We start from the raw sequence: 26,846 nt of genomic DNA on the forward strand, positions 1-26,846 counted from the left end.
ACAACTGTTTGAATGTTGTTCCATCTCTTGTTTGTGTATAGTCATTTCCATGTTATGTTGCATTGGACTGTAAGTTGTTGGAGAGAAAAAAAAACTGTATTTTGTCTTTCTTTATATCCTTCATGCTTAGCACCGTGCCTGGCACATAGTAGGTGTTTAATAAATGCTTGTTGACTGACTGGCTTGAGAAGATATAATCTTAAGAGCAGTAAGGGACAATTTTACAACATACTGTAGAAGGGAAAGATAGCACACGAATGGAAAATACCTACTCAATATTATAATTGTCCCCAAAATGTTTATAAAACATGAATGAGAACTATATACAAAAATGTTGAGGATGCTTATGATGAAAATAAGAAGGGAACAGGTAACTTTCTTTTTTAACATTGGTTTTTAGAACTTTGAGTTCCAAATTCTCTCCCTTCTTCCCTCTCCACCAATCCTCCTTAAGAAGGCAAGCAATTCAATACAGGTTATAGATGTATCATGATACAAAACACTTCCATAATAGTCATGTTGTGAAAGACTAACTATATTTCCCTCCATCCTTCCCGGTCCCCCTTTATTCAATTTTCCCCTTTGACCCTGCTCAAGTGATTACTATTGACTACCTCCTCCACCAAACTACCCTCCCTTATTCCCTTCCCCCTTACTTTCCTGAAGATATCCATTTAATTGGGTCTATTATTCCCTCCTTAAGCCAAACCTGATGAAAGCAAGATTCACTCATTTCCTTTCACCTACCCCATCTTCCCTTTGATTACAAGAGCTTTTTCTTGCCACTTTCATGTGAGATAACTTACCCCATTCTATCTCTCCTTTTCTCCTCCCAATATATTCCTCTTTCACTCCTTAATTTTATTTTTTTAGATATCATCCCTTCATATTCAACTCACCCTGTACCCTCTGTATATATATATATATATATATATACATACTACCCTAATACTGAGAAAGGACTCATGAATTACACATATCATCTTTCCATATAGGAATATAAAGAAAACAGTTCAACTTGAGTAAGTCCCTTATGATTTCTCTTTCCTGTTTACCTTTTCATACTTTTCTTGATTCTTGTATTTGAAAGTCAGATTTTCTATTCCGCTCTGGTCTTTTCATCAAGAATGCTTGAAAGCCCTCTGTTTCATTTAAAATCCATATTTTGCCCTGAAGTATTATACTCAGTGTTGCTGGATAGGTGATTCTCGGTTTTAATCCTAGCTCCATAGACCTCCAGAATTTCATATTTCACACCCTTTGATCCCTTAATGTAGAAGCTGCTAGATCTTGTGTTATCCTGATTGTGGTTCCTCAGTACTCAAATTGTCTCTTTCTGGCTGCTTGCAATATTTTCTCCTTGACCTGGGAACTCTGGAATTTGGCTACAATATTCCTAGGACTTTTCTTTTTGGGATATTTTTCAAGAGGCAATTGGTGGATTCTTTCAATTCCTATTTTCCCCTCTGGTTCTAGAATATCAGGGCAGTTTTCTTTGATAATTTCTTGACAGATGATGTCTAGGCTCTTTTTTTGGTTATGGCTTTCAGGTAGTCCAACAATTTTTAAATTATTTCTCCTGGATCTCTTCTCCGGGTTAGTGGTTTTTCCAATGAGATGTTTCACATTGTCTTCCATTTTTTCATTCCTTTGGTTCTGTTTTATAATTTCTTGATTTCTCATAAAGTCACCAGCTTCCACTTGCTCCATTCTAATTTTTAAGGCAGTATTTTCTTCAGTGGTCCTTGAACCTCCTTTTCTATTTGGTTAGCTCTGCCTTTTAAGGCATTCTTCTCTTCACTGGCTTTTTGGAGCTTTTGCCATTTGAATTAGTCTATTTTTAAGGTGTTATTTTCTTCACTATTTTTGGGGTCTCCTTTAACAAGTTGTTGACTTGTTTTTCATGATTTTCTAGCATCACTCTCATTTCTCTTCCCAATTTTTCCTCTCCTTCTCTTACTTGATTTTCCAAATCCTTTTTGATCTCTTCCATGGCCTGAGACCAATTCATATTTTTCTTGGAGGCATGAAGCTTTTGATGTAGGATCTTTGACTTTGTTTTCTTCTTCTAGCTGTATGTTTTGATCTTCTTTGTCACCAAAGTAAAATTCTATTGTCTGAGTCATTTTATGCTGCCTGCTCATTTCCCCAGCCAATTACTTAACTTTTGGCCTCTTTGTCAGGGTATGACTGCTTCCAGAATGTACAGTGCTCTGTCCCAAGCTTCAGGGTTTTTGTGCTGTGTTTTTCAGAGCTACTTCTATTCTGAGGTGGTATGACACTCCTCTCCTGGCCTGTGCTCTGGTCTGTAAGTGTGAGCACTCCTTTCTGCCATGTAACTACCAGGAGGACTCTCTCTCCACAGCCACCACAAGCTCAGCCACTCCAGCACTCCTCCTCTCCCAAGCACTGCCAACCAGGAATGCGACCCAGATCCAAGCAGGGAAAAGCAAGAGAATGCTGCCTTAGTACCAGCAAAGAGATCTCTGCACTCCAGCTCTAATCGGCCACTTGATTCCCCCCCACAGTCTGTGGGCCTGGAGCTCTGGAAGCATCCACCACAGCCGCAGCAACCTCTGTCTCCCTGGGGCTGGGGCCAGACCGTGCACTTCTCTCACCCAGGTCCAACAGTTTTCCCACTGACCTGCCAAGTTGTCTTTGGCATTCATGGGTTGAGAAGTCTGGAAACTGCCACAGCTGCCACTGATTCAGTGCCCTGAGGCCTCTTCCGCCCATTTTACTCTGGCCTGGTCTCTTCTGGTGTGGCCCACGCTGGGCTTTGATCTGCTCCCAGCACAGTGTGATAGACCCTTTCCAGTGACCATCCAGGCTGTCTTGGGCTGGAGACTTGCTTCACTCTGTCATTTTGTGGGTTCCGTAGCTCTAGAATTTGTTTAGTCATTTTTACAGGTATTGGGAGGGATTTGGGGGAGAGCTCAAGTGAGCCCCTGTTTTCATGCCACCATCTTGGCTCTACTTGAACATGTGACTTTCATAAATGATTTTTAATAGCAACTTATATCTCTGTAGTTACACAACTGACAATAATTTACAGAGACTACAAGATTCAATTAGGCTTATTATATATTGATTACCAAAGGAAATTTGCCTTAGTAAGCCAAATGCAGCCTTCATGGCCCTCCTCCAATAAGGACCTCAGTTCAAAGCCCATTTCTCTTACTGCTCTTGCTATGGAAGGGAAGTCTTTTCACTTCTGGTATCTCATTTTCCTCACCTGTAAAATTAGATCACACTAGAAGGTCTCTGAGGCATCTTCTAGTTTTTTCTTTATTCAATGAATACCTACATCCAATGAATCCTAGCCCTGAATTGTTTAAGGTAGACCAAGCTCTGGCTCATGCCCAATGCTCTAGGAGTCCTGCTGACATGTAGAGCTAATATGATAAACTAATCTAAGCTAAAGTCTTAGCTTCTGACAAATGGCACAATATCTCTCCAAGACAATGAATTTGCATTTTAAATGAAGCAGTCAATCTCTTAAATCAAATGAAGGATGAATGGTGACCTATCAGGCACAATAATTCAATAGTAATAGCTTATATTTACATAGCACTTTAAAGACGATGAAGCACTTTCCTTATAACACCCCTGGGAGGTAGATTGGATGAATGTTACTAGTCTGTTTTAAAGAACAGGAAAATAAGTCTCAAAGGAACAAAGTGAAAAAAAATAAAAATAAAACAAACAAACAAACAAAAAAACAAAAACAAAGTGACTTACCCAGGGTCAGAGAGCTAGTCACTTTGGGAGTCAAGATATAAACCCTCCTGATTCCAGCCTAATTCTCCTTATATCCACACCTCTCTGTCAGTCTCATAGTGACATATGGGGAACAGAATGAATTTTTGCTCTAGAGGGCGATTTTCATTACCTTTCATGTCAGGGTCTGGGCTCTTGCTGTTGCAATCCAACTTGTTGATGGATGATGCCCAATAATATTCTTCTATATCAGTGACTCTTACATCTATATTAAAAAATGACCTCAGGGTGGAGCCAAGATGGCAGCTGAAAAGCAGGGACTAGCTTGAGCTCCCCATCAAGCCCCTCCAAAAACCTATAAAAAATGGCTCTGAACCAATTCTAGAACAGCAGAACCCACAAAATAGCAGAAGGAAGCAGGGCTCCAGGCCGGGAGAGCTTGGATGGTCTCTGGGTAAGGTCTATCATGTACGGAGCTGGGAGCAGAGCCCAGCGTGGGCAGCAACAGGACCAACCAGACCCTGGACCGGGAGCTGGGTGGAGCCAGTCCTAGCACCCTGAATCAGTGAGCTGCAGCAGTTACCAGACTTCTCAACCCACAAACACCAAAGACAACAGAGAAGGATAGTGGGAAAAGCTGCTGGAAACAGAGTTTAAAAAGGAGTTCACCATTCGGCCACTGCCCCAGGGGCAGAGAAGGTGGGGCAGCTACAGAACTACAGCTGCAGTGGCTTCTGGCCCCAGGCCTACCTGGTAGGAGGAATTAAGTGGTGGATCACAGCAGGAGTGAAGAGCCTGCTGAAGATCTATGTCCAGTCCGGGTTGGGGGTTCTTGGGGAAGGAGGAGTGCTGGTATGGCAGACCTGGCACATCCCCCCAGGCTTGGAACATAGTTCTCTTAACTCTACAAGCAGCCATACCCCGCTGAAAAACTCAAGGGTCAAGTTAGTTGACTGGGAATATGGCCAGGCAGCAAAAACGCACCCAGATTCAGTCTCAGACTCTGGAATCTTTCTTTGGTGACAAAGAAGACCAAAACATACAGCCAGAAGAAGTGAACAAAGACAAAGAGCCTACAACAAAAGCCTCCAAGAAAAATATGAAGTGGTCTCAGGCCATGGAAGAGCTCAAAAAGGATTTGGAAAAACAAGTTAGAGAAGTAGAGGAAAAATTGGGAATAGAAATGAGAAGCATGCAAGAAAACCATGCAAAACAAGTCAATGACTTGCTAAAGGAGACCCAAAAAAATACTGAAAAATACACTGAAGAAAACTATACCATAAAAAGTAGACTAACTCAAATAGCAAAAGAGTTCCAAAAAGCCAATGAGGAGAAGAATGCCTTGAAAGGTAGAATTAGCCAAATGGAAAAGGAGGTCCAAAAGAACACTGAAGAAAATACTACCTTTAAAATTAGATTGGAGCAAGTGGAAGCTAGTGACTTGATGAGAAATCAAGATATTATAAAACAGAACCAAAGGAATGAAAAAATGGAAGACAATGTGAAATATCTCATTGGAAAAACCAGTGACCTGGAAAATAGATCCAGGAGAGAGAATTCAAAAATTATTGGACTACCTGAAAGCCATGATCAAAAAAAGAGCCTAGATATCATCTTTCAAGAAATTATCAAGGAGAACTGCCCTGAGATTCTAGAGCCACAGGGCAAAATAGAAATTGAAAAAATCTACAGATCGCCTCCTCAAATAGATCCCAAAAAGAAATCTCCTAGGAATATTGTCGCCAAACTTCAGAGCTCCCAGATCAAGGAGAAAATATTGTAAGCAACCAGAAAGAAACAATTTGAGTATTGTGGAAACATAATCGAATAACCCAAGATCTAGCAGCTTCTACATTAAGAGATCAAAGGGCTTGGAATACGATATTCCAGAGGTCAATGGAGCTAGGATTAAAACGAAGAATCGCCTACCCAGCAAAACTGAGTATCATGCTCCAAGGCAAAATATGGAGCTTTCAATAAAATAGAGGACTTTCAAGCTTTCTCAGTGAAAAGACAAGAGCTGAATAGAAATTTTGACTTTCAAACACAAGAATCAAGAGAAGCACGAAAAGGTAATCAAGAAAAAGAACAAGAAAAAGAAATTGCAAGGGACTTACTAAAGTTGAACTGTTTTGTTTACATTCCTACATGGTAAGATGATGTGTATGATTTATGAGACCTCTGTATTAGGGTAGCTGAAGGGAATCTGCATATATATATATGTTTATGCATATATATGCATAAGTGAATGTGTATGTATGTATATATGTTTGTGTATATATATGTGTGTGTATATATACATATATATACATATATATATAGAGAGAGAGAGAGAGCAGGCACAGGGTGAGTTGAAGATGAAGGGAAGATATCTAAAAGAAATAAAATCAAATTAAGGGATGAGAGAGGAATGTATTGAGAGAGGGAGTTAGGGAGAGATAGAATGGGGTAAAGTATCTCACATAAAAGTGGCAAGAAAAAGCAGTTCTGTAGGAAGAGAAGAGAAGGCAGGTGAGGGGGAATGAGTGAATCTTGCTCTCATCAGACTTGACCTGAGGAGGGAATACCATACATATTCATTTGGGTATCTTATCCCACAGGAAAAAAGGAGGAAGAAGATAAAAAAGGGGGGTGATAGAAGGGAGGGCAGATGGGGGTGGAGGTGATCAAAAACAAATGCCTTCGAAAGGGGACAGGGCCAAGGGAGAAAATTCGATAAAGGGGGATAGGTTAGGAAGGAGCAAAATATAGTTAGTCTTTCACAACATGAGTATTGTGGAAGGGTTATACATAATGATACGCATGTGGCCTATGTTAAATTTCTTGAGTTCTTAGGGAGGGTGGGTGGGAAGGGAACAGGGGAGAGAATTTGGAACTCAAAGTTTTAAAAACTGATGTTCAAAAACAAAAAAAAAATGTTTTTGCATGCATCTAGAAAATAAGTTATACAGCCAATGGGGCATAGAAATTTATCTTGCCCTATAAGAAAGGAAGGGAAAAGGGGATGGGAGGGGAGTGGGGTGACAGAAGAGAGGGCTGACAGGGGAACAGGGGAACAGGGCAACCTGTACAATACAAGTTTGAATTAGAGGTTTTTTTGGCTGCCATCCTGAGTTTTGTGGTTACCTAAAACTCCCAGATCCTTTTCAGAAAATCTGCCAATTCTCTGCCCTCTACTATTTGTGAGTTCAATTTTTTGGACAAAAATGTAAAACTATTTGTCTCTATTAAATTTAAACATATAGGAATATATTAGGATGGGTTGAAAGATCTGGAACGTTTCACCTGGAGGAAAAAAATGGTTGGGTCTGGTGGGTGCATAATAGCTGCATACTCACTTGAAGACAGCAACAAGTGTTTGAATGGTTGCCATGTGGAGATGGTTTTAAACTTCTCCAGTTAGACGCCAGAAGGGTGATCTAGGAAAATGGATGGAAGTTTTAAAGTGACACATTATGGTTGATGTCAAGAAATACTTCCTAAAAATTAGAGCTATCCCAAAGTTCAATGTGATGGCAGTAGAGTTGGTGGATTCTCCCCTTCTACAATGTTTTCAAAATGAGTCTGGATGAATCAACATTAGTATATTTTATAGTGTAGATTCCTTTCATGCACAATCTAGACAAGATAGCTGCTGAGGTTCCATTTAGCTCTCGTAATTCTAAAATTCTATGATTCTATAACATTGGATGCTGCCTCAGGTTCTAGACTGCCAAGAACTTCTTTTCTTTCTAATTCAGACTATTTCATCTAGTATGTTAGTTCATTTTCATTTATGTTACCTGCAAAATTGATAAAGATGCTCTTGATGACTTTACTTAAGTCATGGACAAACATGTAACATATCACAGGGCCAAGCACACATCCCTATCAATCTGCAGAAGATTATTAAAGTTTCTAGGGAGGTCACTGGTTATGAGGGAGATTCTCAGACTTCCCCAGAAGTTTATAGGCTCCTATGAAAACTCACCAAGGATCTGGGGAAATCTACTAGCTTCATATGGAAGCTCACAATGGTTCAATGCAAGTTCACTAAGACTCTGCAGAAATTTTCTAGAGTTTTTCATATGATATTTTTAAATGGCAGCAGCTAGACCCAGATTCAGGAGTTCAAATATGGCCTCATATACTCATTAGCTATGTAACCTTGGACAAGTGTCTTTTACCTTTGCCTGCCTCAGTCGCCTTATTTATAAAATGGAGAGAATAAAAGCATCAACTTTGTCAAGAGAATTTAAATGAGAAAATATTCGTAAAGTGCTTTGCAAATCTTGAAGTGCTGTATAAATTCTACCTTTTAATGTATTGATTTGTAGTTGTAAAGGGATAAAGAGAACATTTGAATCATGGTGTCCACATAGATGCAACTTTAATCAAATTAGTGGGTATTAATTTTGCTATTATGTACATTGAATTCAATTCAACAAATATTCTATATATACATATATATATTCTATATTTATGCCACTTATATATATAGAATATGTATGTATGTATATGTGTATATATGTATGTATATATGTATACTCAACAAGCATTATATGTAGCATTTAAGGGACCCAAGTCATGATGAGTTTTATATGTGACACCCCATATTCAAGTATTTCTTAGATCTTCCATTCAAAATATTCCTATGGCAAAACCATCAACCATAAGGCCCCGTCAATGTTTTAGCTTTTCTAATCTGCTAAAGGTTCCAACTTTTCAAAGATAAGATGTTCAGCGAAATGGTAAGAAAGGTGGTTAATAAAAAATTGCATCATGTATTTGAGGTACAGACTTTCAAGAATGCATGCATCATCAATGGGGAGAATGGATACTGATAGAGAAGACTCATGAAAAGACTCACATAGGAAAGCACGTGGACAAGGCTAACACTAAGAGAGACATAGAAAGGCTAACACTAAGAGAGACATATAAGCAAGCAACCGGGGCACATTTTTGAAGGAGTAACTTGTGTCGCTCATGCTGTAGGCTTGCAAATAGTTTCGGATTATATCAGGCCTCCTCATTCATCTCACAGTGTATAGTTTCTTCCAAACATTGTTGTGTACTGGTCTTATGTGGCTGCTTGTTCAGCATGATTCTGCATACTTGTAGGTGTCTACTGAGTAGGGAAAACAATTTGATACCTCCATAGAGGATAAACTGTATTGGGGAAAGACTGGAGGCATGGAGACCAGAAGAATGTTACTGCAAGAGCCCAGGTGTGAGGTGAGGAGAGCCTGTGCTAGAGTCATAGAGAAGGGTGGGAGAAAAGAGGGCCTATAAAAGAGATATTGGGAAGATTTCTACACAGGACTTGGCAACGTGAGCAGGAGAGGAGGACAGAGACTGGGAAGATGGATAAAGATCAAAATAATTTAAATAAAAGTAATAGAGGGTCTTAAAAGAGAAATGATATTAAACAGATAGCAAAAACAAACCTAGAAATCATAATTTTAAATGCGATGGGATTAAATAAACCAATAAAAAGGAGAGTCACAAAAATGTATAAGAAAAGAAAGCCCATCAATCTTATTCACAAGAAACATGTCTAAAAATAAAGATACATATAAAATCAAAATGAGATGCTTGAAGAAAATTTACTATGCATCAGGTGAATACAAAAAGTAGGAGTTGTAATCATGCTATCAAAGGAAGGAGAAAAATTTACAATATCAATAAAGAAGGAAACTGTACTATGCAAAAAGGAATCATGGAAAGTGAAACAATATCAACACCAAATAGTATAGCATCTAAACTCATAAAGTTAATTGAATTGAAAAAAGATAAACATAGTAATACTAGTATGAAACTTTAATGTTATTCTTTCAAAGCTAGACAAATTTTACAGAAACATAATAAAATGAAAAATATAAATATGTACAAGTTGGAGAATTCAAAACTGAAAGAACTATGGAATTTTCTGAATGGGAGCATTAGAAATGTTTACATATTTTTTGCCTTTAGAAAAAAATAAACCATGTACTAGGGCAGAGAGGAATCATAAATTAATGTAAAAGAGCATAAATACAAACCAGCCCTTTACAAGCTATAATACAACAAAAAGTAACAAATACATGGAGCATAAGCAATATATACATAGCTAAATGGAAACTAGAAATGAGCAGATCCAAGAAGCAATCACAGAAATATTATGTATGTGAAAGATATTGATAATTCTGAGACAACAAACTACAATTTCTGTGATGCAGCTAAGGTGGGCATCAAAGGAAAAATTATGTCCTTGAAAACATAAATTAACATAATGGAAAACAAAAGGATTAATAAGATGAATATACTTTTTTATCAAAGTATTTCAGTTTAGGTCAGAAATACCATGTTACTTCTTGGTTATTTTCCACATTCTAAAATATTTTCAGTCAGCATCTACTTAGGTGGTAGTCTTCCAACAAACTGTCTAGGTTTCTCAAGGTCTGGGGTTCTCCAGTGACTCAATTCCAAAACCTGTCCATTTTCCAGTGAAGACAAGTGGGACAAAGGTACTGAAACAGAGCTGAGACCAGGGACAAGGCTCCTTCCTCTCCCGATTCATATTTTGAATGTACGCTATGTTTAAAAGGCATTCCACCAAGCAGTGCTATACTATATAAAGGTAAAAATGAGACCCTCTGATGTCAAGGATCTCACTTTTTATTGGAGGGTATAGCGTGTATGCATTTAAGTGAAAATAAGGTGTTTTAATGAGTGATAACTACTAAGGAGATCAGGTGCTAGAGGATGACAGCTAAACTGATCTTCAAATGAAGTTAAAAAAAACTCTCAGAGGTGGGAGTAAGGAGGAAGTAAATTATAGACCTAGCAGAGAACTAGGGAAAAAAGTAAGAAGGCAGGAGAAAGTACACCAGGTTAAACAAAGCTAGAAGAGTATCTGAAGTTTGTTTCATTTATTTAATTCATTAATTCACGTAATGTAATTCACATATTTAATTCATGTAAAATGAACGTAGGAGGTATGGAGAGGGATCACGTGAAAGTATGCTCCTGCTCCTTCCTTCCCCCACCCTACTTCCTCTACTCAATCTGTTTGCTTGACTGGCGACCTGCCTTGGATGAGAGATAAGAGACACCAATTCTATTCCTTCTGATAAAATGGAAGACCACCAGGTCTTACCATGGCCCCTGAAACTGGCTTAAGTTTCTCAAGGAATTATGTGCCATATGTCCTCTCTGTACCCTCTCTGTTTCCCAACCTACACTATCCTTTGACCTCCTGACAACCTAAAGTCTCCTGGGCCTCACTATTTGCTCTTCTGTGGAGACCTGAGGACATTCGGGTCTGTCTTGGAAGGTTTTTTCTGTTGTCTCCCTGAATTAGAGTGTGAGCTCCTTGAAAGCAAAAGCTGTCCTATCTTTTATTTTTCTATTTATATCATCAGTGCTGTTTACCAGTGTTTGACACATAGTAAGCTCTTAATAAATGCTCCTTCCTCACCTGCCACTTTTTTTCTTTCAAACAGTTAAGAGTTAAAAGTATCATCTTCCCTTGTAGAGATGTAAACAGCTTAGCTCTACTGAATCCCTTATGTTTTCTTTTCCCTTTTTTTTACCTGTTTATGCTTCTCTTGATGTTGGAAGTCGAATTTTTGGTTTAGTTCTGATCTCTTCTGTAAAGAGCTTTAAATGCCCGGAAAAGAAATTAAACTTAATTATTCTAGCATCTACACAATATCCTTCCCTTTACTCCAATACACACACACACACACACACACACACACACACACACACAGAAGTATTTTTTGAGGCCAGGCTGAAAAATGGAAACCAGTATTAATATATTCAGTGGAATTGTGTCAATTGTATTCACCTTGCCCAATAAAATAATCGAGGCACAAAATTATCATCCCCTGTTTCTTAAGCTCCATTAAGTAGAGTCTAGAAAGCAAAGAGAAAGGAAGCATTATTCAGGAATTTGAGAGATGCCTTTTAAAAAAGATGCAAGGAAAAAGGGAAGAACAATTAGCAAATAACTCCAGTTTCTGCCATTAAGATGGATCTTAATTATATTAGACTAGATAGAGTCAGCTGAATTAGATTTGAAAGGGAATTGTTTAGTGAGATTCTTTGTAATTAGATGAGTTAATTCAAAACACTAAGAGCCTAATCATTCTATCAGCCACCCAATTCTTGATTGACAGATATACTATTGTATTAGTCCCAGTGCATTCCAAAAGAGGGAAATAGGTCCTAAAAGAGAAACATCCTTAAATGCCCATTTGAATCAAATTTTATGGTTTGCAAATTGCTTTGCTTATATTATTTGAGCATAAAAATAATCCTGTGAGGTAGATAGTGCATGTATTAATATCTCCATTGCATGAATACAGAGATAAGAGGCTCATGGTGTGGAATAATTAAGCCAAAGTCACAGAGCTAATGTGTCAGAGATGAGAGTTGAATCCAGATCCTTCCCTTATTCTAAAGCCAAAAATTATTCTGCAATCTAGCTTCTCACTTAACCACCTAACTGTATCTGTTTTCCCTAGGGTTATCAATAATCTCCTATTGACAAATCCAGTGGCATTGTTTCAGTCCTCATCTTTCCTGACTATTCTCCAACTTTTAACAATTCATTACCCTGAGATAGCATGAAACAAATTTTATTACAGACATATATTCCATATAAGAAGAATTTTGAAGAAATCTAGTTTCTTCAAATGTAGAAAAGTTATTACAGATATTTTATCATCTGGACCATTCTTTAAAACATCACAGAGAACGGAAGGAGTGCCACGGAACTAGAGAAAGACAAATGTCTCCTTTCCAAAAAGAGAAACAGAAGGGAATCTACAAAGTATAGGCTCGTGAGCTTCACTTCAATTTCTGCAAAATTGGAACATATTAACAAATGGATATTTAGTGAATATCTGGAAAAAGAAGTAATGACCACATAGAACCAGCATGGCTTCCTCAAGAACAGGTCATGAGAAACAAAGCTTTTTGGGGGGAGGGTTGGGTGTGGCAATGGCTACAAAACATAGATCAGGAGAATGCTATAAATATAATACATGTAGATTATAGGAAATCATGGCATAAAGTCTCTCATGATATCCTGGCAGAAAACACAGGGCTAGATGAGATTACACAGATAACAGATTACAGAGATAACCACAAAACTTGTTAAATTGGTTAAAAGGCCAGATGTAAAGAGTAGTCCTTAGCAAAGCAATGTCAACTTTCAAGGAGGTCTACTGCAATTTGTGCTTCACTTTAGGCAATTTTAACATTTATATCAACAACTTGATGACAACATGGATGGCATGCTTGTAAGATGTTCTGTTGAATCAAAGCTGGGAGAGCTACCTTAAACTGGATAATGGAGCTAGGATGCTACAAGATATTGACGTGATAGAGCATCGGGCTAAATCTAATTAAATGAAATTCAATAAAGACTCAAGAAATGGATACAGAAAAGGAAGGGACTTCAATACATGCATTGTGAAGATTACTTACAAAAAAGAAGGGAAGTGTTAGGAAGACCCAAGTTCAAATCCTGCCTCAGACAATACCTAGGTGTGTGATGCTAGACAAGCCATTTAACCTTTCTATGCCTCAGTTCTCCCATATAATAAGTGAGGTGCCCATGTTTCTTCCGTCCATAAAAAATTGAACCGTCTACCCTCACAAGCTATCATCCTGTATTTTTCTCCACTTTGTGACTAAAATACATGAGAAGGCCTTCTACAATAAGAATCTCTACTTCCTTTCTGCTCACTTACTTCTTAATTCATTGGAGTCTTTTGACTTCATCATTCAATTGAAACTGTTTTCTTGGGGCAGAGCCAAGATGGCAGCTGGAAAGCAGGGACTAGCATGAGCTCCCCGCCGAGTCCCTCCAAAAACCTACAAAAAATGGCTCTGAACCAATTCTAGAACTGCAAAACCCAGAAAATAATAGTGGGAAGCAGGGCTCCAGCCCAGGGCAGCCTGGATGGTCTCTGGGTGAGGTCTATCCCTCATGGAGCTGGGAGCGGAGGGGAGTGGAGCAGAGCGGAGCATGGGCAGCAGCAGGACCAAGGAGAACAGGAGCCAGGTGGAGCAGGACCTAGTGCCCTGAATCAGAGAGCTGCAGCAGTTACCAGACTTCTCAACCCACGAACACCAAAGACAACAGAGAAGGTTAGTGGGAAAAGCTGATGGAAACAGAGTTTAAAAAGGAGTTCACCATTAGGCCACTGCCCCAGGGACAGAGGAGGTGGGACAGCTACAGAACTACAGCTGCAGTGGCTTCTGGCCCCAGGCCCACCTGGTGGGAGGAATTACGTGGTGGGTCAGAGAAGGAGTGAAGAGCCTGCTGAAGATCTATGTCCAGTCTGGTTTGGGGGTTATTGGGGAAGGAGGAGTGCTGGTATGGCAGACCTGGCACATCCCCCCAGGCTTGGAACATAGTTCTCTTAACTCTACAAGCAGTCATAACCCGCTGAAAAACTCAAGGGTCAAGTTAGTTGGCTGGGAATATGGCCAGGCAGCAAAAACGCACCCAGATTCAGTCTCAGACTCTGGAATCTTTCTTTGGTGACAAAGAAGATCAAAACATACAGCCAAAAGAAGTCAACAAAGTCAAAGAGCCTACAACAAAAGCCTCCAAGAAGAACATGAAGTGGTATCAGGCTATGGAAGAGCTCAAAAAGGATTTGGAAAAACAAGTTAGAAAAGTAGAGGAAAAATTGGGAAGAGAAATGAGAAGGATGCGAGAAAACCGTGAAAAACAAGTCAATGACTTGCTAAAGGAGACCCAAAAAAAATACTGAAAAATACACTGAAGAAAATAACACCTTAAAAATAGATTAACTCAAATGTTACAAGAGCTCCAAAAAGCCAATGAGGAGAAGAATGCCTTGAAAGGCAGAATTAGCCAAATGGAAAAGGAGGTCCAAAAGACCACTGAAGAAAAAACTACCTTAAAAATTAGATTGGAGCAAGTGGAAGCTAGTGACTTGGTGAGAAATCAAGATGTTATAAAACAGAACCAAAGGAATGAAAAAGTGGAAGACAATGTGAAATATCTCATTGGAAAAACCCAGTGACCTGGAAAATAGATCCAGGAGAGATAATTTAAAAATTATTGGACTACCTGAAAGCCGTGATCAAAAAAGAGCCTAGATCTCATCTTTCAAGAAATTATCAAGGAGAACTGCCCTGATATTCTAGAGCCACAGGGCAAAATAGAAATTCAAAGAATCCACCCATCGCCTCCTCAAATAGATCCCAAAAAGAAATCTCCTAAGAATATTGTCGCCAAATTCCAGAGCTCCCAAATCAAGGAGAAAATACTGCAAGTAGCCAGAAAGAAACAATGAGTATTATGGAAACACAATCAGAATAACCCAAGATCTAGCAGCTTCTACATTAAGAGATCAGAGGGCTTGGAATACGATATTCCAGAGGTCAATGGAGCTAGGATTAAAACGAAGAATCTCCTACCCAGAAAAACTGAGTATCATGCTCCAAGGCAAAATACGGATTTTTAATAAAATAGAGGACTTTCAAGCTTTCTCAGTGAAAAGACAAGAGCTGAATAGAAAATTTGACTTTCAAACACAAGAATCAAGAGAAGCATGAAAAGGTAACCAAGAAAAAGAACAAGAAAAAGAAATTGCAAGGGACTTACTAAAGTTAAACTGTTTTGTTTACACTCCTACATAGAAAGATGATATGTATGATTCATGAGACCTTTCTCAGTATTAGGGTAGTTAAAGGGAATATGCATATGTATATAAATGTATATGTGAGTATGTATGTATGTATATATGTATATCTATCTATCTATCTATCTATACATATATATATATGTAGAGAGAGAGAGCAGGCACAGGGTGAGTTGAAGATGAAGGGATGATATCTAAAAGAAATAAAATAAAATTAAGGGATGAGAGAGGAATATATTGAGAGAGGGAGATAGGGAGAGATAACATGGGGTAACTTATCTCGCATAAAAGTAGCAAGAAAAAGCAGTTCTGTAGGAAGAGAAGAGAAGTCAGGTGAGGGGGAATAAGTGAATCTTGCTCTCATCAGATTTGACCTGAGGAGGGAATACCATACATACTCAATTGGGTGTCTAAACCCACAGGAAAAAAGGAGGAAAAGATAAAAAAGGGGGGGGGAGATGATAGAAGGGAGGGCAGACGAGGGTGGAGGTAATCAGAAACAAACACTTTCGAAAGGGGACAGATTCAAGGGAGAAAATTCAATAAAGGGGGATAGGTTAGGAAGGAGCAAAATATAGTGAGTCTTTCACAACGTGAGTATTATAAAAGGGTTATACATAATTATATGTATGTGGCCTATGTTGAATTGCTTGACTTCTTAGGGAGGGTGGGTGGGAAGAGAAGAGGGGAGAGAATTTGGAACTCAAAGTTTTAAAAACAGATGTCCAAAAACAAAAAAAAAAGTTTTTTGCATGCAACTAGAAAATAAGATACACAGGCAATGGGGTGCAGAAATTTATCTTGCCCTACAAGAAGGGAGGGGAAAAGGGGATGGGAGGGGAGTGGGGTGACAGAAGGGAGGGCTGACTGGGGAACAGGGCAACCAGAATATAAGCCATCTTGGAGTGGGTGGGAGGGTAGAAATGGGGAGAAAATTTGTAATTCAAACTCTTGTGAAAATCAATGCTGAAAACTAAATATATTAAATTACAAAAAAAGAAAAAAAGTGCATGTAGTTCAAATTCACCCTCAAAAAAAAAGAAAATGTTTTCTCCAAAGTTACCAAACCCAATGGCCTTTTCTCAGTTCTCATTCTTTTTAATCTCTGCATCCTTTTACACTGTTGATCATACTCTTTGATAGTCTTTTCTGTAGGCTTCCTTGAAGCTACTCTATCCTCATTCTCCTCCTACCTATCAGTACATGCCTTCTCTGTCTTGTTTACTTGATTTTCATCTAGACTATATCTGATATCTGGGAGTATCCCTCAAGACTCTATTCTGGGGCCTCCTCTCTTTGTATTTTAGTTCTCTTGGTGACCTCATTAGCACCTGTGGTTTCAATGTTCTCAGATATATTTGTTCAGCCCTAACCTCTCTATTGACCCCCCCATCTTCCATCTCCAACTACCTATTGGACATCTTGTCCTGTGGAAACTTAAAACACAAAATGCCCAAAATTAAACATATTAACTTTCACTATAGACCCTTGCTACTCTGAAACTTTCACATTACTGTCAAGGGCACCACTATCTTCCCAGTCACCCTGGCATACCATGCCATCCTTTGCTCCTCACGATCTCTTGTTCTCCCCCTTCTACCATATTTAATCTGTTGTCAAGTTCTATCTTTCCATCTTGGTAACATCTCTCCAATATATTCCCGTCTATTCTCTGAAACTGACATGACAATGGTGAAGGCTCTCAGGTCCTTATACTTGGACTATAGCAATATTTTTCTGCTTGTTTTCTATGCCTCTTCTCTCCTCACTCCAATGCATCTTCCACTCAACTATCACATTTTCCTTCCTAAAACACTGGTCTGACCGTGTTCCTGTCACTTCCTTATTCATAAACTCCAATGACTTCCTGTCACATGAGAATCAAATACATAATTTGTTCCATAAGAACCTTTTGTTTTTTTCTATTATTTGTTACTTCCCACCACATATTCTTCAGCCCAATGACATTGGTCTCCTTACTGATCATTGAAATAAGACACTCAATCTCCAAAACCAGAGCATTTTCACTAGATGCCTGGAATTCCCTCTCACCTTTGGGCTTCCTTCAAATTTCAACTAAAATCCTACCTTCTGCAAGAAGGTTCTTTTTTAGAAGGTTATCCTAGTTCTCTTTAATCTTAGTGCCTTTCTTCTGAAATTATTCCCAGTTCATCCTGTATATATTTTATCTGTGCATAGTTGTTTATATGTCTTCCCCATCCCTACCCCCATTAGACTGTGAGCTCTTTGAGAGCAAAGACTGTTTTTTAGCCTTTCTAAACCCAGTGCTTAGTATAGTGTCTAGCCCATACTAGGAACTTAAATGCAAGTTGACTGACTGTGGTGCTAATGTGATAAAACATCTTCCCACCCGTTCAATAGACCTCAGGTGGAGCTAGTTAAGGGAAGCTTGATTAGAAGAGGCTTGCTTGTAGGCAGGCCCAAACCCATTTGCTACTAGGTGCTAAGCCCCAGGCCTACACAGGAGGAGGAGGAGGAGGAGGAGAAGGAGGAGGAGGAGAAGGAGGAGGAGGAAGAGGAAGAGGAAGAGGAGAAGGGAGAGAGGGAGGAGGAGAAGAGGGGGGAGGGAGGAGGAGGGAGGGGGAGGAGGAGGAGAAAAGAATTGCAAGAGAGATGGAGAACTGGAAGAGACAGACAGACAGACAGAGAACTGGGAGGGCTCAGAGAACTGCAGTGGTTTTCAGAACTGTGTGAGGAGAGGATGCAGGCAAGCAGACAGTTAGGATTTGTGAGTGAGTGTTTATGGGAAGGCCCTAACAGAAGGGAAGGTTACAGCATGGCTTGGATCATTGCTGTGATACTGTATTTTAATCTCCTTGCTGTTACATTGAGGTGGATGAGGTGGACTTACTGGTTTTGGAATACAATTACCACTATGTCAAATTGGGACTTGATCCTCTGGTGTCTGAATAAATGTTTTACTTCTTCTGCCTTCTATAAAGAGAGTCTCTTAAACTTTGCGATTCCAAACTATACAAGCATATTCATGGTCACCATTGATATCATGAGTCTTGCCTTACTGATACAATGACTAATATAACCTGCCTTACAAGGTTGTTGTGGGGAACAAATGAGTTGAATATCGAAGAGATTTCAAACCTTAAAGCATTATATAAACTATAGTGATAGTTATTTTGTTAAGCCTAGAGAAAAGGAGATACATAAGAAACACGTATTTGAAGGACTGTCATGGAGAAGAGAGATTGAATTTGTTCTTCTTTTCCCTCAAGAGCAGGCCCAAGATGAATGAGTAGAAGCAAGGGATGGATTGAAATGGGAAGATACCAAATAGGTCTTAATGTAATAAGCCTGACATCAGGTAATGATTTGAATTATACTTGATTGCTCTGTGAATGAAGGTAAATAAAAGGATGGATAGCAGACATTAAAGAGATAGAACAGAATGGATTGGATTTAGAGGGTGAGGGAAAAGTACTAATCAAAGACAATTCTAAAGTTATAAATTTGGGTCGGTGGAACAACTTCTAAGCATAAAATTTATGCATGATGTCAGGAAAAAAATATTCTTAATATTTAGAGCTACCCATAAGTTAAGTGGGCTTCATCAGGAGGTACAGTGTTTTCTGTCATTCATATTCTCATTCATTAGATAATCCCTTGTTGGGTATGTTCTATTAAAGTTTTCTTTTGAGGAATAGGTCAGATTAGGTGGCTGCTGAGATCCCTTACAACTTGGAGGTTTTATGATTCAGAGGTCCTTCTTCCATATATTTCAGTTCCATAAGACTATCTTCCTTTTGGGCATCTCTCCTTAGATGTCCCATCATCATTTCCTATTCGAGATAACCACAATAACCACAAAACGTATTTCTATCTACACCTATCCGCTCCTACAAACTTACCTTATGAGTGTTGAACAGCACCATTGTAGCCACTTGTATTTTAATTTCATATTTATCTTTCATCATTTGCACTTCCTCATTTCCCAAAACTGATAAATTTCATTCCATCTCATTCAACCTATTTTTTTCCACTCAGTCTAAATTTGGTCCTCATCACCAGTCATCTGGACTATTGCAAGAGGATCCTAATTGATGTCTCTGCTTCCAAGCTCTGACCTCTCCAATCACATTCTCACACAGTTGCCAAAATTAGCTTTCTGTTATATAAGGACATAAAAAGTACATACAACATATATCCAAAAATTAGACATTTTACTTCCAATATTCTATTTTTTTGCATTCTATCATCTGTTTCCTTCTAGCTCTAACATTCTATGTTCCATGTCCTCATACTTATGATCTAAAGATAATCCTGGCTAATAATAATAATGATTCACATTTATTAATATAGTGCTTTAAATTACACAAAACATTGCCCTCACAATCGTCTTATAAGGTAAATTTAACACACACACACACACGTACACCCACACCAATTCAGGTTCATAGAGATGATGACTTGCCCTTGGTTGTACAGCTGGAAAGTATCAGAGTAAGTTTTTGAATTGAGGCCACTGGCCTCTAGATCCAAAGTTTTCTCCACTCTGTTATACTACGGTGCTTCTTCAGCACTAAAATTCTCTAGTTCTATGGTGAGTGCATTCTTGCAGGATAAAGGTTTAAAAAATTTGACTGCTTGTTAACAGCTATGGCTATGCTACTAGAACTGAAAACCTTCTGAGAAACATGAAGTACCTGTATCAAAAAGAAAGACAAGATTATCAGTCACTGTATTCTCAAGACCAAAGAGAATGGAGCAATTGAAAAAAAAATAACATCTGGCCTTGAGCCAGGGTAGCTGACCAAACTGCTAAGCCCTGAGAGAAGAAGTTACCACCAATCATATCTATGCAGTTTCTTTGACTCTGATGATGCTAGCAAAGGGAAGACGGAACTTTAAAAAAATGCATGGCTCTGAGCCTGAAATGATAAACCGATGGCAATGCCTGAAGTATTGCCCTCCTGCCTCTAAATATCCCAGAGACATGTATCTTCCCTTCTGCCTGGACATAGTTATATAACTAATCCTGGGAATGTGAAATAATTTTGATAGACAAGCCTATCCAGGGGCTGATGTGGCTTGATCCCATCTTGGTTTATACCTAAGATTCTCATCTGCACCCTGAGGATGGTGGGAAAGTGTTGGTGAACAGCTTTATCATTATAAGAAACTACCATTATCAAAGAACCAATACTCTACCATTGGAGGAATACCAGGTGCTGCTATAACACAATATGCCTGGAAATAGGAAATGCAGACTTAAAGACATATCCATGCTGGGAAGAAATTCTGGGAAATAAAGACAACACAGTCACCCATCCTATGTCATGTCTGGGTCTCAGACACACTCTTTAGACCCCAAAATCCAACTTACAGAAGCACAGACAGTACCAGCTTTGGTCCCTTGGCAGCAATCACTTCTACAAGCTCTTTAAGTGTACAAAATAATGCTGCTTGAGAGCATTATCCTCAGTTCCTTCAGTAAAACAAAGTGCTAATTACAGTGCTAATAATTAAGTCAAATTTGAGAAGTGAAGAGATGATTAAGAATATGAATGGCACTAGATAATAGAACTTGGATTTCTGGAATACTATTTACAGCAAAACGCAAATGATAAACTATTGGTCAGAGTCAATACGAAAGGTTTAATAGGAAGGGGAACCTAGGAGAAATCAGATCAGGCAGGCTAGGAAGTTATCAAAAACAAGATTCTGATGACACAAATCGAAACCATTTCAATGAAAAGAGAAAGGGGGGTCTGTATAAAGAGACAAATATGGATGCACAAACAACTCACCTATTAACTTACATTTTTCAAAGACATGCAGAAAGAGAATGGAGGCGAGGGCAGATAACCAAAATGTGGCATGGTCCCACAGAAAGTGTCATGAGGTGAAATCTCAGAATGAGCTAATGCTAACAAGGAGAGCTAAGGGCAATGAACAGTGTGATTCGCTTAATTGATACAAAGGCCAGGATCAAAGAAGGGATGGGATCATTTCCATGGAGTGAATGTAACAATGAAAACTGACTAAGGGAGGAGGCAGAGTTGCTCCATTCTTTTTTCCATTTGTTTCTGTCAAGAAGAATGATCCATAGACCAGTAAGGATATAAAAATATGATCAATAGGGAGATAGTACCATAGATAGGTAAAGATATAGTTTGAGGATAGTTTTTACTATGCTATAGTACTATACTATAAAGATATTGTATGAGGATAGATATTTTTCCAATTTCAAATCATCTGCCTCATGTGAATTACATCCCAGGATACTGGAAGAATAGATGTGATTACTATGTGAGTGATCTTGAAAAGTAGTGGAGGACAGGAAAGGAACCATAGGATTGGATAAAGCCAATTTCAAGAAAAAAGAGGAAAATGGACTCTAAAATATAGGTCAGTGAGCTTAACTTTAACTCATAGTAAAATTCTGGAAAATATTGATCAATATCAACAGTCAACTCTCGGAGCCAATATGGCTTCATCACAAACTAGTCTTATTTCTTTTTCTTGACATGGTTATTAAATTCTTACATCAAGGGCATACTATAGATATAAAATTCTCAGATTTTAACAAAACCTTTAATACAATATCTAATGATACTCTTGTGGGGAAAATGTAGAGACTAGACAACAGTATATTTAAATGGTGTTTGATTAAGCAGAATGGCTGGATTCAAATAATAGACAAGATCATTTGATATCTTCCTATAAGGAGGATTCTAGCAGTGTTCAAAGACCTGTGTTCAATTCTGTGCATGTACGTATTCACGTATTACACACATACATATATACATATAGGTAATAAATTCTTTTGATAAAGATATTGGTGGCATGCTTATCAAGTGAATGACAGAAATCTAGGAGAAAAAAACTAACATTCTCAGTGATAGAATCAGAATCTCAAGAATACCTTCATCGGCTAGACCCTCTGCCAAATCAAAGATGGAATTTAACATGGCAAATGAAAAATCTTATAGAGAAGTTTAAAAATATCATTTCACAAGTAACAGATAGCAATGTTATTGCTAGATAACAATACACCATAAAAAGGGTCGTAGATTTCGATCAGACTGAAAGGTCAATACGAATCAATGATGTGAAATGGCCACCAAAAAAGCCAGTAGAATATTCAGCTGCATTAAAAATGTCCAGGCTTCCAGGAATAAAGTGACAAAAATTCTGGAGAATTCTGCTCTGTTCCAGAACACATCTGGAGTATTGTATTCAGTTATTGGTATATATTTTAATAAGACGGAAATAAGCTGGAAAGCATCTAGAGGAAACCCAAGAATTGCTGAAAGATTTCAAGTTGGTGTTGTATTCAATTGAATTTGACTCAGTAAACATCTATAAGAGGGGCCATGCTAGACACTATAGACAGAAAGACAAAAATGAAACAGTCACTGCCTTCAAGGAGTTTATGTTCTATTCAGGAGTGGAAGGAAACAAATACATACATGTATACAAAGTAAATCAAAGTAATCTCTGGGGAGAAGAGATCATCAACAACTGAGGTGACAAGGAAAGATCTGTCTCCTGCTTAGCTGAGTTCTGAGGGTTCTAAGAGGTGGGGGTCAGGGAGGAAATATTCTTGCTGAGGGAACCAGCTTCTACAAAGGGATGGAAGGAAGCGATAGAAATCTGTGTACAGGGAATAGCTGGTAGGCCTATTTTGCTGGAACAAAAAAACAAGTGAAGAGGAATAAAGCATAATAAAGCAGGAGAGAGGCTGGGTCCAGATTGTAAATGGATTGGTCTTTTGGCACTATGAAATGGTTCAACATCAGAAACTGATATAATTTTTTTGTTTCTTTTTTAAATTTTAGACAAATACTAAAACAAATATACAATAAGAAAAAGAAACATTATAAAATTTAATATCAAACTTAAATATGAGATAAAAAAGGGAAAATATATCATGTGCACAGCAGAACATAGGAGAGGACTCAGAATATATAGCAATAACATAACATTTCAAGAAAGCCTATGTATTAAATATTATGTGTTATGTTGAAAGCTGACCATCTTTTCTTTGCTTCCTTGTAGATTTTCTTTTGTTCTCTGCTGTACACTTTTTTACTTTCTTCTTTTCCCCTCTTCTTACTCCCCCCTACCAGCCCACCACAAGGCTGCAATTGAACATGGATATATTTATATATAGGTATTGATATATACATATGCATAAATATATAAACATAAACTTTTCCTAAGAAATTCTACTCCTAATCTTGTTTTTATGTTTGTGCATGTCTCTTTTTTCCTGTCTCTCCTAACTCCTCTACTTTACTTCCACCTGCTACCTTGCCCTCCTATTTTTTTTAAATTTTATTTAATTTATTTAATATATTTAGTTTTCAGCATTGATTTTCGCAAGAGTTTGAATGACGAATTTTCCCCCCATTTCTACCCTCCCGCCCACTCCAAGATGGCTTATATTCTGGTTGCCCCATTCCACAGTCAGCCCTCCCATCTGTCACCCCACTCCCCTCCCATTCCCCTTTCCCTTCTTCTCTTGTAGGGCAAGATAAATTTCTACACCCCATTGCCTGTGTATCTTATTTCCTAGTTGCATGCAAAAACGTTTTTTTTTTGTTTTTGGACGTCTGTTTTTAAAACTTTGAGTTCCAAATTCTCTCCCCTCTTCCCTCCCCACCCATCCTCCCTAAGAAGGCAAGCAATTCAACTTAGGCTGCATGCATATCATTATGTAAAACCCTTCCACAATACTCATGTTGTAAAAGATTAACTATGTTTTGCTCCTTTCTAACCTATCCCCCTTTGTTGAATTTTCTCCCTTGACCCTATCCCTTTTCGAAAGTGTTGGTTTTTGATTACCTCTTCCCCCTGTCTGCCCTCCCTTCTATAGTCCCCCCCTTTTTTGTCTTCTTCCCCCTTCTTTCCTGTGGGTTAAGATGCCCAATTGAGTGTGTATGGTATTCCCTCCTCAGGTCGAATCTGATGAAAGCAAGATTTATTCATTCTTCCTCACCTGCCCCCTCTTCCCTTCCTACAGAACCATTTTTTCTTGCCACTTTTATGCGAGATAATTTACCCCATTCTATCTCTCCCTTTCTCCCTCTCTCAATATATTCCTCTCTTATCCTTAATTTGGTTTTATTTTTTAGATATAATACCTTCATATTCAACTCACCCTGTGCCCTCTATTTATATATATATATATATATATATATATATATATATATATGTATGTATGTATGTATACACACACACCTACATATATACATACATAAACAAATATATATGTATATATGTACATACACATATATATGCATATTCCTTTCAGCTACTATGATACTGAAGTCTCATGAATCATACACATCATCTTTCCATGTAGGAATGTAAACAAAACAGTTCAACTTTAGTAAGTGATTACTCTTTCTTGTTTACCTTTTCACGCTTCTCTTGATTTTTGTGCTTGAAAGTCAAATTTTCTATTCAGCTCTGGTCTTTTCACTGAGAAAGCTTGAAAGTCCTCTATTTTATTAAAAATCTGTATTTTGCCTTGGAGCATGATATTCAGTTTTGCTGTTTTAATCCTAGCTCCATTGACCTCCGGAATATCTTATTCCAATCCCTTCAGTCCCTTAATGTGGAAGCTGCTAGATCCTGTGTTATCCTGATTATTTTTCCACAATACTCAAATTGTTTCTTTCCGGCTGCTTGCAGTAATTTCTCCTTGATCTGGGAGCTCTGGAATTTGGCAACAATATTCCTAGGAGTTTTATTTCAGGGATCTTTTTGAGGAGGTGATCTGTGGATTCTTTCAATTTCTATTTTGCCCTGTGGCTCTAGAATATCAGGGCAGTTCTCCTTGATAATTTCTTGAAAGATGAGATCTAGGCTTTTTTTTTTGATCATGGCTTTCAGGTAGTCCAATAATTTTTAAATTATCTCTCCTGGATCTATTTTCCAGGTCAGTGGTTTTTCCAATGAGATATTTCACATTGTCTTCCACTTTTTCATTCCTTTGGTTCTGTTTTATAATATCTTGATTTCTCATCAAGTCACTAGCTTCTACTTGCTCCAATCTAATTTTTAAGGTAGTATTTTCTTCAGTGGTCTTTTGACCTCCTTTTCCATTTGGGTAATTCTTCCTTTTAAGGCATTCTTCTCCTCATTGGCTTTTTGGAGTTCTTTTGTCATTTGAGTTAGTCTACTTTTTAAGGTGTTGTTTTCTTCAATATTTTTTTCAGTATTTTTTGGGTCTCCTTTAGCATGTCATTGACTTGTTTTTCATGGTTTTCTTGCATCATTCTCATTTCTCTTCCTATTTTTTCCTCTACTTCTCTAACTTGCTTTTCCAGATCCTTTTTGAGCTCTTCCATGGCCTGAGACTAGTTCATGTTTTTCTTAGAGGCTTTTGATGTAGGGTCTTTGACTTTGTTGACTTCTTCTGGCTGTATGTTTTGGTCTTCCTTGTCACCAAAGAAAGATTCCAAAGTCTGAGATTGAATCTGAGTGCATTTTCGCTGCCTGGCCATGTTCCCAGCCAACTTACTTGACCGTTGAGTTTTTCAGCAGGGTATGACTGCTTGTAGAGTAAAGAGTACTTTGTTCCAAGCTTGAGGGGATGTGCCATTGATTTCAGAGCTATTTTTATATAGACAACTCTGCCACACCAGTACTCCTCCTTCCCCAAGAACTGCCAACACTGATCTCACCCAAATCTTAAGCAGGCTCTGCACTCCTGCTCTAATCTGCCACTTAATTCCTCCCACCAGGTGGGCCTGGGGCTGAAAGCAACTGCAGCTGTAATTCTGTAGCTGCACCACCCCCGCTGTCCCTGGGGAGGTGGCCAAACCACGATCTCTTTTCACTCTGTCCCCCGCAGTTTTTCCCATTAACCTTCTCTGTTGTCTTTGGTGTTTGTGGGTTGAGAAGTCTGGTAACTGCCACAGCTCACTGATTTGGGGCACTAGGGCTTGTTCTGCCCGGCTCCTGCTCTCGTTGGTCCTGCTTCCGCCCACACTGGGCTCCACTCCCCTCCGCTCTCCACTGCTCCCAGCTCTTTGCACAATAGACCTCACCCAGCCACCATCCAGGCTGTCCTGGGCTGGATCCCTGCTTCCCTCTGCTATTTTGTCGGTTCTGCAGTTCTAGAATTTGTTCAGAGCCATTTGTATAGGTTTTTGGAGGGACCTGGCGGGGAGCTTACGCAAATCCCCTCTCTCCAGCCGCCATCTTGGCTCTGCCCCCCCACCCTCCTATTACTTAACCCACCCCCACTCCAGCAATCTCCCTTATCCTCCCATTCCCCTAAATCTAAACACCTGTCTACATTCCCTTTTTAACCTATTCCCTCCCCCTCCCCTCTAAAGATTCCTCCTTTATCCTCTTCCCCTTCCACATCCTCTTAGAGTTTTATATCTTTTTAAATTTAGAAGACTTTTATACTCTTCTAAATATATATGCATTTTCCCCTCTTGATCCCATTCCCAATTAAAGTAGGTTTCCAGAACTAAC

This window comes from Trichosurus vulpecula, chromosome 1, assembly GCF_011100635.1.
Source record: "Trichosurus vulpecula isolate mTriVul1 chromosome 1, mTriVul1.pri, whole genome shotgun sequence".
In the NCBI taxonomy this organism is placed as follows: Eukaryota; Metazoa; Chordata; class Mammalia; order Diprotodontia; family Phalangeridae; genus Trichosurus; species Trichosurus vulpecula.